Genomic DNA, 17,015 nt, shown 5'->3' with positions numbered 1-17,015 from the left:
TGACAACACTGAGCAGGCTCCTCCTGTCAATCATGGAGAATCCACTGCATCCACTAAACAGTATCATCTCCAGACAGAGGAGCAGCTTCAGTGACAGGCTGAGGAGATCGTTCCTCACCCACACTATGTGACTTTTCAATTCTACCCAGGGGGTAAACGTTAACATTATTCAAAGTTATTGTCTGTTTTTAACTGTATCTATCTAAAATACAACTTGTATCTGACATTATTTGCTGTATTGAATATGTGACATTAATCTCAGAGACTGTATGCTGTGCACAGCCCCTTCTCCTCTCTGGCAGACATTGATTATAATAAGTACATCGAGTGTCGTAGCTCATTTTGCCTGACTGAGATGTCTGAGATGGGAGCAAAGGGAGGCCCTGCATGGGAATCATGAGGAATTCTGGATTGCTCAACAAAACATGTTCTGCTTTCTTGCAGGAGAAGACTATGCTGAAAAAATGAAATGTTTGAAATACTTAAGCTAGTTATGTCACTATGTTTCACATAACTAACATAACTGATTTGTAAGAAACTTTTTGTTACAGTTTAATGCCTAAAAATAGGTGACTCCAAGTTTCAGTTGTTGTAACCAAGAACAACCTAAATAATGCATTGGAGAAGAAAAAAAAGATGCTTCTGTGATGTAGGGATGGCTACATGTTTGTCAGTGTATCAGAACAGAGCACAAGATCAGCTTCAACAACCACACAAAATCCATGGCAATCAATTTACTAAAGGTTTTTCATTTTTTTCCATATGTAAAAAGGTGCGGGGAACCTTTAGCCCACAATGCAAAAAATGGGGCAGGTCTTTATGTAAAATATTATACCTTCTGAATATAGGATAGTCACATACATAAAACTTACTTATTTTAGATTAAATCAACTAAATGCAACCATGTATAGTCAAAACGGGTATATATGTGATTTTAGTATAAAAAGTGTTCATTTTGAATAAGATTAATATGAAATAGGTGAGTAATTACAACAGTTTCTGAGATGAGTTATGCCTCTGTTTAAAAGAAAATAATCTGATGGCTTTGTTTCCATGTCAATTATTGTGTTAATGTGACAACTAAGAGATTTATGTCAATATGACTACAAACAGCTACTTAATACAAGCAAACATGATAATTTGCACAAGTACCTTACAAATTTTGTACAAATTACCTGCAAGTACTTGGGGCTCCACATTAATGGCAGGTTGGACTGGTCTAGGAACACAGAGGAACTACATAAGAAAGGACAAAGAGGGCTCTTTTTCCTTTGTACTGCGTGTTCCTTTAATGTGGTAAAGGTCATCCTCAATGTCTACTGTTACTCTGTGATAGACTGTAACTTTCCATGCTGTGGTCTGCTGGGCTGGTATCATCACTTCAAGAGAGGTCCACCGAATCATCAAGCCAATTAAAAGGGCAGACTCAGTTATAGAACCCACCCTGCACCCCTTGGAGGTCATAGCAAAGGAGAGACTTAAAACAGAACTGAATGCCATTATGAACACATCCACTCTCTGTGACACACTAATACTGAGGACTTGAAGCTAGCAAATTATTCAGCAGAAATGTGTCAAGAAACACTACTGGGGCTCCTTAATACCAACAGCAATAAGTCAGCATAATGTTTCACTGTGACTGAGTCTGCCAAGTTAGACATTTGCTTTATTTTTTCATTTTCTTGTTTTATATTCATTCTGGTATTTTTTCAGAACAAAGTGTGTGTATGTATATATTAATTTATGTATTTATTTACTTACTTACTTATCGACCTATCTATGCATTTATTTATTTCAAGAGCTTATGTAAAAAAAAATCCCCCCCTCGGAACAAATTATGGGGGAAGTGGAAGATGGGTCATTCATCTTCCTGCTGGTGAACATCAGAATTGTGGAAAGGAAATAGAAAGGTGCTAGTGAGAATGCCCCCTTTCTGCTTGGGGTAGTATTACTTCTAGCCTTCTTCTAGCATTATTATACCATAGAAGACCCAAAGAGTGTCGGATTTAAAGAGAACATGCCATAGAGCTGAGCGTAAATGGAGGAAGACTAAACTAACTATTCACTATGAAATATTAAAAGTTAAAATAACAGAATACAATAACACTGTCCGTCTTGAGAGGCGCTGCTATTTCTCTAAGATTATAAATAACAATGCTAGTAATCCCAGAGTCTTATTCTCGACAATTGATCGTCTGCTAAACCCAGGTAACACAAAGGAATGCCTCCTAAGTACTTCCAGTAAAACCTGTGAGGCTATCGCTGTATTTTTCAATCAAAAAATGAATGATATTAGAAATAACATAGTATATCTCCCCAACACTAAGGATCCTCCTAAACCCCAGCATTCTGTTATAAACAAATGAAACTCTTTCACTAGGATAGATTTACCTGATTTACAAAAAATAATATCTCAATTAAAACCCTCCGCCTGCGTCCTTGATCCAATACCAACAAATTATTTCAAAGAAGTATCGGGCGTGCTAATTGATAATGTTCTTGACATAGTAAATTCGTAATTAGATACGGGGGTCTTCCCAGACTGTCTTAAGACTGCTGTAGTTAAACCCCTACTTAAGAAACATAATCTTGACCCCTCGGCTCTTGAAAATTTTAGACCCATCTCTAACCTGCCTTTCTTAAGTAAAGTTCTGGAGAAGGCAGTCATTATGCAGTTAAATGACCACCTCAATAAACATGCTACTCTTGATAAATTTCAGTCAGGTTTTAGAACAAATCACAGTACAGAAACTGCACTCGTTAAAGTAGTAAATGATTTGCGAGTGAATGCAGACAGAGGCCATTTATCTGTTCTCATCCTCTTAGATCTGAGTGCCGCATTTGACACCATTGATCATAATATTCTTAGAAATCGCCTTAGTTAATGGGTGGGCCTTTCTGTCAGTGTCTTAAATTGGTTTGAATCCTACCTGACAGGGAGAAAATTCTTTGTTAGTTGTATTAATTACAACTCAAAGACACATGATATCCACTATGGTGTTCCACAAGGCTCTATCCTGGGTCCGCTGCTCTTCTCAATCTACATGCTTCCATTAGGTCAGATTATCTCAGGGCACAACATGAGCTACCACAGCTATGCTGATGACACACAGCTGTACTTATCAATAGCACCTGAATTTTAAATTGCATATTAATCAGATCACTAGGACAGCATTTTTTCACTTAAGAAACATAGCTAAAGACCTCTTATATCACTGAAAGATGCTGAGAAATTAGTTCACGCGTTTGTTTTCAGTCGACTAGATTAATGTAACGCACTCCTCTTAGGACTACCCAAAAAAGACATAAATCGTTTGCAACTAGTGCAGAATGCAGCTGCTAGAATCCTAACTAGGAAAAGAAAATCCGAGCACATTTCTCCAGTTTTGATGTCACTGCACGGGTTACCTGTGTCATTCAGGATTGACTTTAAAATTCTGCTTATGGTTTATAAAGCCTTAAATAATCTCGCCCCATCTTATATATCGGAATGTCTGACACCTTATATTCCAAATCGTAACCTCAGATCCTCAAATGAGTATCTCCTTAAAATTCCAAGAACAAAACTTAAAAGAAGTGGGGAGGCGGCCTTCTGCTGCTATGCACCTAAAATCTGGAATAGCCTGCCAATAGGAATTCGCCAGGCTAATACAGTGTAGGACTTTAAAACACTGCTGAAAACATATTACTTTAACATGACCTTTTCATAACTTCACTTTAACTTAATCCTGATACTCTGTATGTTCAATTCATCATAATAACTATTCATGGTGGCTCTAAAATCTGTACTGACCCCTACTCTCTCTTCTGTTTCTTTTTCCGGTTTCTTTGTGGTGGCAGCACCACCACCTACTCAAAGCATCATGATGCTCCAACAACGATGGATGGATTAAAAGCCAGAAGTCTACATGACCATCATCATCAAGTCCTTCCGTAAGAACCCTAAATCCAAAGAGGACTGTTTCATTTATGTTAGCTAGAATGCCCAGAGGGACCTGGGCAGTCTAATGGTCTGGAATCCCTACAGATTTTATTTTTTTCTCCAGCTGCCTGGAGTTTTTTTTGTTTTTTCTGTCCACCCTGGCCATTGGACCTTACTCTTATTTATTGTTAATTAATGTTGACTTATTTTATTTTCTTACTATGTCTTTTATTTTTCTATTCTTCATTATGTAAAGCACTTTCAGCTACTTTTTGTATGAAAATGTGCTATATAAATAAATGTTGTTGTTGTTGTTGTTACTTGTGATTTGAGAGCCTTGAAGATGTCCCATATTGTGCAAGTGTGTGACTAAATATATATATGAGCAATTTGTCTATACACAAATACCAAAGAGTGGATTTAGGTTTTGACAGTCCCCTAGTCCAAGTAAAAATGAAAATTAAGCTTAAATAGAAAATGTTTGTAAACAGGTTTGTCCATAATTGATCAAATGATCCTGAAGGTACAGAGAAGGAAAATATAAAAGAAGTTAGTAAAGTAAAATTTAAACATATATAATTAATAGACTAGCAATAGAAATAGGAAGCATGAAAAAACTCAATAAGCTTCAATAAGAGTATGCTATGGAAATATAGGGTGAGTCAAATTTATGTTAACACTAATGGATTATTTTTATGTTGGCCTCACCTTTCCAGGTCGATGGCTAGGTTGTGATGGATCATTACCATGGTCTCCACACTACCCTGATTTGACACCCTGTGATTTCTGGTTATGGTGTATTGTGAAAGAGTGCATGTATAGCAGGAAAGTTTGTGATATCAATGATCTAAGGGACAGAATACAGACTGTGGTATCATCTACAAGCCTGTGTGTCCAGGCTTTAAATGGTGCTGTTGCTCATTGGTTTTTGGGTGTTGACCATGATGACGAACAGTTTGAAACATTCCTGTAAATCATCTTACACATATAAAGTATGTTTTTTGAATAAATTGTTTCCGCCGTTCAAATGTTAATATAATTTTGACTCACCCTGTAAATCTATAATAAATAATAATTACAAAATAATAAATCTATCTATCTATCTATCTATCTATCTATCTATCTATCTATCTATCTATCTATCTATCTATCTATCTATCTATCTAGTTTCAAGTTACATTAACTTAAATTACACATGTAAAATAAACATCCCCTTTAGTTCATTTTTTTAAGTATCAGGGAAGAAGCAACCTCAATGCACTTGCGAAATTAACTACAGAAGACTCCGCCTGATAAGGTCATCACAATGAAGGTGACTCCAACTGGGTTTAAACAGAGGCCAAGGACAGACACTCAGCAGTTTATTTCTGGTGAGAATCCGGTGAGGACCTCTGCCTTTGGTTGTAAATGCTAAATGATTGGCCAAGAGAGCCTGAAGAATATACAAACAGACTGTTCTGCGTTTACAGTTCTCAAAGTGTTCCATCTAAAAGGAACAAGCTCTGTCCATAAGATGGAGGCAGATTGTGACCTATACTCATATTTTGCTTCAGTAATTGTTAATTCCTATTTATTTATATAGATAAGGTTATTTCTCTGATGTTGTCCTGACATTCCTACAAGAGTCTCCCAGTCACACACAATGCAAAATACCAGCACTTTTTTAAAAATGATATAACCAAGTAGATAACCAATGTGTACTTTCATTTACTTATAAATTAAAATTGACTATACTTGAAAAAAAATGTGCCTACTTTAAAATATTGACTTGAGTTATATTTAGTTTTTATTCCAGCATTTTTTCTTTGTCTCACTGCCTTTGAAATAAACAGTAAAATACAAATGTTGTAATGCCCTTTTTAAAAGCCCAAGGACTTGTCAGTATTCCTGTGCAGTAACAGCTACTTATAATCTCTTTATCTTCTCTCTCACATGGGCTGTATAAAGCCAAGTCCTGTAGAAAATGCACCGCTAAATTAGTATGAAATTGGCATGAGATGATCGCAGTATGGGGGCTGGAGGAGGAAAAACCCTAAAGCAGACAGACAAGAATCTCCTATTCAGCCCCATTGCTGGCTCTCTTGTTGCAGCAGCAGTCTTTTAGATGTAACAAAATTTCAATTTTCTGCTCCAAACATCCAAGGCATGTCAATTATGGGCTCCAGTGTGAAAAATCTATTAGCAGTTAAGTGGAGTTTGATGGGATGGCACCACAGACAGACCTTGTTCTGTTATATCTGAAACTTAGAAGGAACATGATGTTCATGTTTTATAGCAAAGTGCTGGACAAATCAAATCAAGGCCCCACCGATTAATATCTGCCACAACTCCTCAACCCGGCAAACAGTGAAATGCACTATAAAAAATCTACATGTGCGCTTACAGCTGTTATTTTTTTTATCTTTGTATTAAATTTGTTTATTTTAAATGAATTTAATTGCATTTGTCAGTCGTTTCATTCATTGTATGTAATGGTGGTGGTGCATATTGCTTATTAAATCTGAGTGTGCTCATTAAAGAGTGAGTCCATCTTTATCTAATTTGTTCATTTTCTTTGTATTCCTTATATTTTCTGCTACTGTGCCTTTTTAACATCCTCTCCAAGTCAGCTGTAGTGTATACGCCTAGCTCATTTAGTACATTTCTGTTTTTCACTTTATTTGCACACACCAGCTTCTCAAAAGTTTTATTTATTTCTATTTATTCGCTACGTTATAGATTGATTTCTTCATTCCATGGTCTTTTTAGCGGTGTCCACCACTTTTCCATATTATGTACAGTTAAAACTCAAGCTAGATTATCAAAATTTAAAAGACAATCTACTGTTTCTTTTATTTCGATGTCTGCTCAAATTACAAAGTTAACTAAATTTAAAATGAGTACTGACTGTGACGAGACCAACTTCTTGAAAGCGCAGTACGATTCAATAACATAAAGTCTGGACGACTATCCTGCTAAAATATCACAAGGGAACGGCGGAGAAGAAATCCTAAACGTCAGTGAAGCAGCTCGTGCAACGTTTGAACGACATAAACTGTCACGAGCACACACGACACTCGTTGTTTTCTTCCCCAGCCAAAAACATACTTTTGTAACATTCCGTTCACATTCGCTTTTCTGGAAAGAAAGCGCACACCTTGGCAGCTCAAGGCAAAACCTTCCCCTTTCACCCCCTTCACACTCTTTAATCAGCCGCATTGTCCCCTTATTGTGTCCCTTGTGAACTTTCCGCCAGGAGCGCGATTCTAATAAGTTGCGACGTGGGATGCGCCTTTCCCAGGCTGCGCTCTTTTCTTTTCTTAATGTGGAAAATTTGTGTTCAGGTCTCAAAAGACGAGGGGCGTTCCACCAATTTTCCTCGCTTCATATTTTCAACTCCACCAAAATGTGCGGGTGAAACGCTGAGTTAATCGCCAGTCCCCAACCCAATTAGAGCTGACAGATAAGCCGCTGCGATTTCCAATTTTGGCTCTGCGGAGACTTGAGCAGAGCACCCCTGGAGCATCGGGTGTTGTCTTTAATTTTTCACAAGCTCATTCAGGCATTCCCCAGTAGGAATTTGGCGAGAAGCCGCATTTGGCTTTAAATGTCTGGATATCTCCATAGGTTGGGTTGCTAATGAGGAGATTTTATCTTGTTGTCACGGTCTGTTCTGTAGGGAGTACGGAGGCGCAGTTGGATTTCACACAGAAACTTCACATTTAGGAACATCGAACGGAAGGCAGGAGCCAACACCGGCCGGGGCGCAAGTCTCAAACTCAAAGCTGTGTCTTTTCATACCTAGTCGTTTAAATCAGAAATGAATAGAGATATACTTCTGGTAAAAAAAAAAAATGTCATTCTGGAGGGCATTTTAGTGAAAAGGAGGCGACATCTGTATAAGAAATGGACTAGCCAAATTTCCAAAGTAATAAATGAAAGAAAGATCAAACATAGTGATGTAAATGTGAAACGTTAAAATAACTAAGACACAGATGAAATAGATAAAACAACAATATTATAAATTATATTAAATTAAGTGATTTTATGATCTACATTCCTAAAAATAACGGTTCTAAAATAGTGCCTTACTGGGCTGTGTGATTCCTCGTGGAGCCTTTGCTTGACAGAGAACTGTTTCATTCTGAGTTCGTCGCATATTAGATTGCTTCTTTAGGGTTTGAAACGTTATAACAAAAATACATGTTTAATGTATAGTAGGTTACCAGAAAGAGCAGACCAAGAAAACCCGAATTTAACCTGTGTTAACATACTGGTATTTCACTAATCTGTCATCATCTATTCATGGTTATTTATGGAATCTGTTATGGATATAAAGAAATTAAGGTCCTCACTGGAACGTTCATGTGAATGAGTCTTTTGGGAAACAAAAATAGTTCCCCTATGGCTTTGCTCCAAAGAACCATTCTGACACTTTATTTTTAATAGTGTGCAAACACGGTAGAATATAACTGAGTGTTGTCACATTGCTCTTCAGCTAAAATGAGTGTATGTGTTCAAAAATTAACCAGATGACATCTCGGCACTCAAAACAGAAATAAGTATTTGTGCCCAGGCCCTGCCGCAGTGGTAGCGCTGCTGCCTCGCAGTTAGGAGACCCAGGTTTGCATCTTCTCCCCGTGTCTGCGTGGGTTTCCTCCGGGCGCTCCAGTTTCCTCCCACAATCCAAAGACATGCAGGTTAGGTGGATTGGCGATTCTAAATTGGCCCTAGTGTGTGCTTGGTGTGTTTGTGTGTGTCCTGCGGTGGGTTGGCACCCTGCCCAGGATTGGTTCCTGCCTTGTGCCCTGTGTTGGCTGGGATTGGCTCCAGCAGACCCCCGTGACCCTGTATTCGGATTCAGCGGGTTAGAAAATGGATGGATGGATGGCCCAGGCCCTGCCCCAACCACCACTAATGCCAGTTCACATTAGTTACATCCTGTCAAGTTTCTACAGGTTATTTTTGCATATTTGTTCCATGCAGTATAATTCATTAAATTTAATTTGTTTATTTTTGTTTTACTGCAATGGCATTTTTAAAAGTTCATGGGTTTCTCTATTTTCCTTTTTTTAACTTCCCAGTTGCCTTACAGAATGCTAGTCACATGACCTGTTATGGCATCAACAATACACAACTGCAGGAGAATGGTATTGCTGAGGACTGGAGTAAAATGGGCATATCCTGTGTGTGCGGCCATCTCTACTTGAACTGCAGCGCCAAAAGTTTCTATGTCAGCACAGTTTTTGGCGGAGACGAGTCGATGTCACTGAAGGTTTAGGACAGCAGTTAAAAACCAGTGGTATACATGCTTAAGAGTAGAGGTAACCTTGGGCTTATGTTAAAAATATGAGTTAGAATTGTTAAAGTCAGTGGTTTGTATGGTTAGTGTGTAGTACAGATGTGAGGTAGCATGACTTCCACCATGAAACTGCTGGTATTGAATGGGGGCCGTGGAGTTGCTGTGACGTACAGCTGTGTGGCTGTTCAGTATTCATTTTTTATAGCCTTGTCTATATTTTTAGTGCTGTTTCATTATTTTAGTATTTTTCATTATGGGAATTTTGAATATTATTCTGGTTTGTCCTTTGGACTCTTCATTGGCATTTTGTTGTTTTTATTTTGCCATTTCATTAACATTTTTCTTCTTTGTGAGTCAAATTCAGATTTGGATTCTTCAATGTTCAAAATGTCGAGAAACTTGATTTTAGCATAGTGTCTGTGTGTGTGTCTGTGAAAACATGTGTACAATGGTAGCTTCCAAAAAAATTGACTTTTTTCATCAAGTTTCATCATGTCTGCCTTGTTACAGTCTTTGGGTCTTTTGTTTTTAGTCCAGTCTGGTCCGGTACTTATCTCCATTTCCTTCAAAAACAATTTGACCTAAGTGCAACAATAACTGCTACAGGAAGTTTAATTGAGCCAGTGTTTTTGCAGTCTGCTCCATTTAGTCATAGGACCAGGCCTATTGATTTGCTAAATTGTTGCATGAGTACTTTCTGAGATATATAATTTGTTTAAATACGCACACACACACTCCACAATACATCTGTAAAGGCTGACATGCAGAGGCGTTAAGCCGCCCCTCTACAGTCTATCCATGCAGCTTCTCTAATTCATTTCTTTCAATGTGTTTAGTGTCTAATTATTATGTAAACTGTTTCACTTTATTTTGCTTCCCGCGTCCACCCTCCGTGGAGTTTGCATGTTCTCCCCATGTCTGTGTGGGTTTCCTCCGGGTACTCTGGTTGCCTCCCACAGTCCACAGACATGCAGGTTAAGTGCATTGGCGATTCTAAATTGTCCACGGTGTGTGCTTGGTGTGTATGTGTGTGTATGTGTGTGTATGTGTGTGCGCACCCTGCGGTGGGCTGGTGCCCTGCCAGGGGTTTGTTTCCTGCTTTGTGCCCTGTGTTGGCTGGGATTGGCTCCAGTAGACCTCCCGTGACCTTGTAGTTAGGATATAGTAGGTTGGATAATGGATGGATGGATGGATGGATACTGTATCTGGACTACTACATATATTTTTTTTTGTTTTCTGACAGTCACCGCCATTTGTTTGCATATTTTCCTAAATTGACCCAGATGTGCGTTAGTGACATCATCAGACCAATGGGATTAAAGTTTATCACTTTGGTCTCGTCTTTGTGTGAGACTGTCGATAACTCTACTCATTCCAGCAATTCTCTATAGTATTTTGGTCCCCTTGTTAACAAATTTTTGACATGTACATTTGATTTTGATTTTTGGTTCTCTTTTAAAAGTTTAGTTTAGTTTAGACACACATATTTTTGATGATTGTATGCCTAATTCATACCTTTTACTGTTGCTATTTTTCTCTTAGCATAACTGCTATTTAACTTGTATTTTAGTTTTGGAGAGTGACAAAACTCTGAACTTCACAATTCTTTTTTAGAACATTAAAACTTTACAAAAAATTAAACAAAAAAAGGCAAATCAGCCCAACAACGCTTGACAATCCTGTTTACACAATGCCTTAAAAATATCATGAAGTCAAGTTTTGCAGTCCTCTAAAGTCTTACTTTTTACCACATTACTTGGCAACTTATTTAATGTGTCTATGGTTCTCTGTGCGAAGAAAAATATTCAAAATACTTGTGCAAAATTTACCCTTAACCAGTTTCAGGCTGTGTCCTCATGTTCTTGTTGATCTAATTTTAAAGTAACCATCTCAATTCACTTTACTGATTATTTTTCGGAATTCCGAACACTTCATTCATATCACCTTTAGCTTAAACTGAAAAAATTCAACTCCTTTAAACTGTTCTCTGTAGTCCTGGAATCAGATTAGTTGCTCTTCTCTGGAATTTTTCTAGCGCTGCGATGTCCTTTTTGTAGCCCTGATACCAAAACTGCACATAGTACTAAAGATGAAGCCTCACCAGTGCATTGAGAATAACCTCCTTACCTTCAAGTTTCAGATCTCTCATTGTATATTCAAATGTAACATTTTTACTTCTTAATGTTCACTCTTTTGATTTTATACTTCGGATTAGACTTTATATTTTGTTGCTTTTACTTCTCTTTTTGTTTTGTGTTTTGGTCTTTGTTTTCTTGTTTTATTCCCTTTGGTTATCTTCTGATCTGCTTTTCAGAATATTCAGCCTTTCTCCAGCTAGGCTGGTGCTTTCCATTTTCCGCCATACCTGAACATGACCCTTTTCCATGTGTTTTTTTATTAACCCCTCCATTACATTACATGTCTATTCAAGAAATTTCTTTAATTTGTCAATTTAGTGATAAAAGATTCCTATTTTTCACATGAATAGGAAATTATGTTTGGAAATCATGTAATCTTTTCCCCACATGTACTTACATGTCTTAATTGCAGTTTGATAGAACACTGATACATGGATAAGGAAATTTATATTAATTATTTATTTACTTTTGTGCAATCCCATCTTTCTAAAAATAAAATGTGAAAGCTTCCAAAGGGGTGAATACTTTTTATGGGCACTGCACAAACCAATATGATGTAGTTTTATTAAATAAAGTCAATTTAAAAAAACAATTGCCTTGCAACCTTCACTTTAAAAGCTGCAAGTATTTCTATGGCTTTCACAGCACAGAATTGGCCATACCTTGTGTTGTCAATGGTATTCTAAAATCCTCTGGTAGAGTGAATGCCTCCATGATTACGTGCTGGACTTAATCACAGCATTTGACAGTGGTGAGCACACATACAAGAACCATGTTGGACTGTCACACACTGTTCTTAAGTGGTGTAATTCATTCCTATTAAATCAATTTTAAATGTGGAGTCAGTCGAGGAGCAGTGGAACAGGTTTAAAAATGGTTTACATGTAATGCAGGACAGATACATACCTAAATTTGGAATTAATAGGAAACTAAAAAAAACTCCACGATGGATTAATAAAGATTTTAAAAAGAAGTTGCAAAGGAAAAAACTGCTGTATAAGGCATATTAGACTAATGACTGCAAAGTGAATCGTAGCTCATATGAGAACATAAAGACAACCATTAAAAAGGATATCAGAGAGGCTAAAAGACAGTTGGAGAGGAATATAGCAGATAAGGCGAAAGAAGACCCCAAGAGATTCTTTCAGTATTTTAGTAGTAAAAGAACAGTTAAGGAGGAGGTCAAGTTCATCAGGAATAGTAAAGGGAATTAAAAGATACAGACAATGAAATAGCAGATGCCCTAAACTTACATTTTTCTGAGGTGTTTACAAGTGAGCAAGTGGATAACCTCCCAGAGGTAAACGCAACTACTAAGGAGGTACTGAGGGATTTGGAAATTGTAGAGGAAGAAGTGCTGCTCAGATTAAACAAGATGAAATCAAACAAATTACCAGGACCAGATAATATTTATTCTTGTGTTCTTAAGGAGGCTAGTGAGTACTTATATAAACCCTTGACACATTTTTAGGAAGTCACTGAGCATTGGAGAGATTCCAAAGGACTGGAAAATGGCAAATATCATCCCATTATATAAAAAGGGTGACAGGGCAGATCCAAGCAACTATAGGCCAGTAAGCTTAACATGCATCACAGGAAAATTAATGGAAGGAATTATTAAGGATAAGATTGAGCAACACATGGCAAGGACAGGAGTTATTCTGAACAGTCAGCATGGGTTCAGAAGAGGGAGGTCGTGTTTGGAATTCTATGAGGTTGCAACAAAAGCATACGATCAAAGTGGAGCTTATGATATTATTTATCTGGACTTTCAGAAAGCATTTGATAAGGTGCCACATGAGAGGTTGGGCATCAAGTTAAAAGAAGTGGGAGTTCAGGGTGATGTTTTTAGATGGGTGCAGAATTGGCTGAAACACAGGAAGCAGAGGGTGATGGTGCGAGGAACCTCATCAGAACTGGCCGATGTTAAGAGTGGTGTTCCACAGGGGTCAGTGCTAGGGCCGCTGCTATTTTTAATATATATATAAATGATTTAGATAGGAATATAAGTAACAAGCTGGTTAAGTTTGCAGATGATACCAAGATAGGTGGATTAGCAAATAATTTGAAATCCATTATATCATTACAGAAGGACTTGGATAGCATACAGGCTTGGGCAGATTTATGGCAGATGAAATTTAATGTCAGTAAATGTAAAATATTACACATAGGAAGGTTTGAATACACAATGGGCGGTCGGAAAATTGAGAGTACCTGTACACCTTATGAGAAGGATTTAGGAGTCATAGTGGACTATCAACTTCCCAACAGTGTTCAGAAGCCATTAAGAAGGCTAACAGAATGTTAGGATATATAGCATAGTGTATGGAGTACAAGTCCAAGGAGGTTATACTGAACCTTTATAATGCACTGGTGAGGCCTCATCTTGAGTACTGTGTGCAGTTTTAGTCTGCAGGCTACAAAAAGGACATTGCAGCACTAGAAAAGGTCCAGAGAAGAGTGACTAGGCTGATTCCAGGACTACAGGGGTTGAATTGTAAGGAAAGATTAAAAGAGCCGAGCCTATACAATTTAAGCCAAAAAAGATTAAGAGGTGACATGATTGAAGTGTTTAAAATTATGAGGGGAATTAGTACAGTGGATCGAGACTTGTATTTTAAAATGAGTTCATCAAGAACATGGGGACACAGTTGAAAACTTGACTTTCAAAACTCAACTTGATGTTTTCTTGGAGGAAATAAGTGGATAGGACTGGCGAGCTTTGTTGGGCTGAATGGCCTGTTCTCTTCTAGAGTGTTCTAATGTTCTATTGTGTTTCTCTTGATTTATGACCTACTGGATTATGTCACTTCTGTTTTAAAATTTCATTATCTAGATTGTGTTTTGGGACTTATTTGCCTTGGATTACCTTTTAGGCAAATCCTTTTTTTGCCCTTTTTGTGAATTTGGTCTTATTTTTGCTTTCCTTATTTTCTGTTATTGAATCCTGTTTCCAAAAGTTCCAGATTGAATTGTCTCGACAAGCCAGAGTTTTAAGGTTTCTCTTCCTTGTAAGACATTTTTATCAGGTATTTGATGCTCTGCTTTATGTCAATTTGCTTTAATGGCAGTCCTGCATTAGTAGGTCATTAGTACCTGTTTTTGCTAACCAAAGGAAATCCAAAGAGGATTTTTACTTTTACAAAATAGGCAAAAAGCGAAAATAGTGTTCAGCATTTGTGTAACAGCAAGCTGTTATAGAGGCAACACACACCTGAGCAGCAAGAATGACAAGACCAAGTTTCTTGCTCGGGAACTAAACTCAGCATCTCAGCAACGATTTTAAAGGCTTTGAAGCAACCGAAATGAATACAGCATTAGTGACTTTGGTTAAGAAGGCAGGGATTGTGGGAGTTAATAAAGAGGGTTTGACATCTCATTACCAAGAATTAACAGGTGAAGTGCTGAAGCAATTGCAAGAGGAAAAGATATGAATCAAAACTGAGCACAATAGAGAATGGCCTAAAAGTGAAGTGAAGCACTTGCAAGAGATTTTCACTACAACTGACAGTGCTGCAATGACTGCAGAAAAGTATGACTAAAGAGAACAGTGTTGATAGAAAAATGTCTGAGGCTAAGTAGTCAAGTGCATTGTCATATTTCAAGCATTCCACGTCAGCCTCAGCAGATGACAAACCTTGACCTTCGACACTGAGGCAGGCAGACATAGAAGAAGGTGTAAACTTTAGTGACCTGCCTACTCTGAAGGATTTAGATGACGATAAGATATTAATAGACAACCTTCTTCCTTTCTCTGTCAAACCACCTCAACTTCCAACGACTCACATTATTATCACCACCAGCATTTCTCAGCCTTACAGCCTTTCTGGTAAGTGAAACCACACTGTACATACATTATTTCTACTTTATATTGGCTGTGTATTTATCATATCATTTGTTCTTTTACTCTATGTTAGTGTAATTTTATGTTTTATGTGCTATTTGGTATGATTTGGTAGGTTATTTTTGAGGTTTGGAAATGCTCAAATTTTTCCCCATATAAATTAATGGTAAGTTCTTCTTTGCTTTGTGCCATTTTAATTTTATAGGAATGCTCTGCGTTCAGAAAGCAGGAGACCATTTAAATATGCAATGTGATGCACACCTGACCCTCTACAGCATAAATATAAAGTGATAGACTAAAGCACCGGCGGTGTAATGGACTATAACTGAAGACTGGGTGTAGGCCAGACTATTGAACATGTGATGTGTAATTGTTAGGATTATAAGAATACTCAGTAGCTGTTTGTACTGGCAACTGCATGAACTTTCCTGATGTGTGTCTCATATATATCAGATGACATTGTTGTTTAATTTATGGTCTGGTTGTTTGTATCATACCGTTTAAGCATGCATGTAGGAATCTCATTGTTGCTTTGATAAATAAGTGGAGTTACATTTATAGATCAGTGATTCAGTGGTGTGCAGTTTTACTTTTATTTACCTTCTTTGTCAAACTGATATAAATTAATAAACATTAGAAGCTGATAGAATGTATTTAATATGGCTTTCATATCTATTCCAGTCAGCATCAATTTAACACAAATCTAAGCCTCCAAAAATAATTAATGTCTGTGTTTATCTTCAGTTTTTGAAAAACAGGAGGGCATACCTTTTGTGGTTAATTGTTACCAAAATGCATTCTTTACTTGTTCGACCTTTTATTAACATATAACAAGAGTGTAGAACATAAATGAATGAATGAACAAATGAATGAGCATATCTTTACTTTGATGTTTGCAATCATTTTCCAACATAATCTAGTCATTACAAACTAAAAACCACCAGAAACAAAACCTCAGACTAACACCCTGGCAGCGCCTTTTTTGCTTTGAGCCACAAGCCAGTGTGAAGAGCGCTGTGAGGCAGAATGATATCGGAGTCTAGGAGGAAGGGAACTGCCTTGACAAGAAGGCACTGATATTCCGCTGCAGGCTGCTTCTCTTTTCTCAGATGTTTTGTAAATTACTGGTGATAATTTGTGCTTAGTGTTTCTGTGAATGTCAAATGGATTATGAGCTCAGACAGAGTTAATCAGTTGCTTTTTGTCTAAAAACAAAATTTGGTTTCCATCTTTCTTTAACCTCAGATTTAAAATGTGTAATTTGTGAATTTCTCCTTGGGATTAATAAAGTATCTATCTATCTATCTATCTATCTATCTATCTATCTATCTATCTATCTATCTATCTGTCTGTCTGTCTGTCTGTCTGTCTGTCTGTCTGTCTGTCTGTCTGTCTGTCTGTCTTCTATCTATCTATTTTTGTCTGAATGGATGGGTTAACAATTAAATAAATCATTAAATTCACAAGATGAGTATGTGTGTATTTTATTCATACTGGCACCCCAGGCCAATATATTGTATGTCTTCCAACAAACGCTGTCAAGATAGGTTTCAACCTTCAGAACTCTGAATTACGCAAAGCAGAAATAGAAAGTGGGTTGATGGATGGATGGATGGTCCAACCATTTACTGAACCCACATAATCCAAATGTAGGATGTCAGGCAATATCAGCGTCAACACAAAGCAGGAATTGACACTGAACAAGAATTCTGTAAAACGTATAGACATATTAATTTATAGTCTATTAAATGGTATTGTATTCTGATAAATTGTATTGTTGTAAATATGTGTCCGTATTTAAATATGTGTTGTATATTTAAAACATGCTAT

The sequence above is a fragment of the Polypterus senegalus genome, chromosome 6 (genome assembly GCF_016835505.1).
Source record: "Polypterus senegalus isolate Bchr_013 chromosome 6, ASM1683550v1, whole genome shotgun sequence".
Lineage (NCBI taxonomy): Eukaryota > Metazoa > Chordata > Cladistia > Polypteriformes > Polypteridae > Polypterus > Polypterus senegalus.
This window is presented reverse-complemented; position numbering follows the sequence as displayed.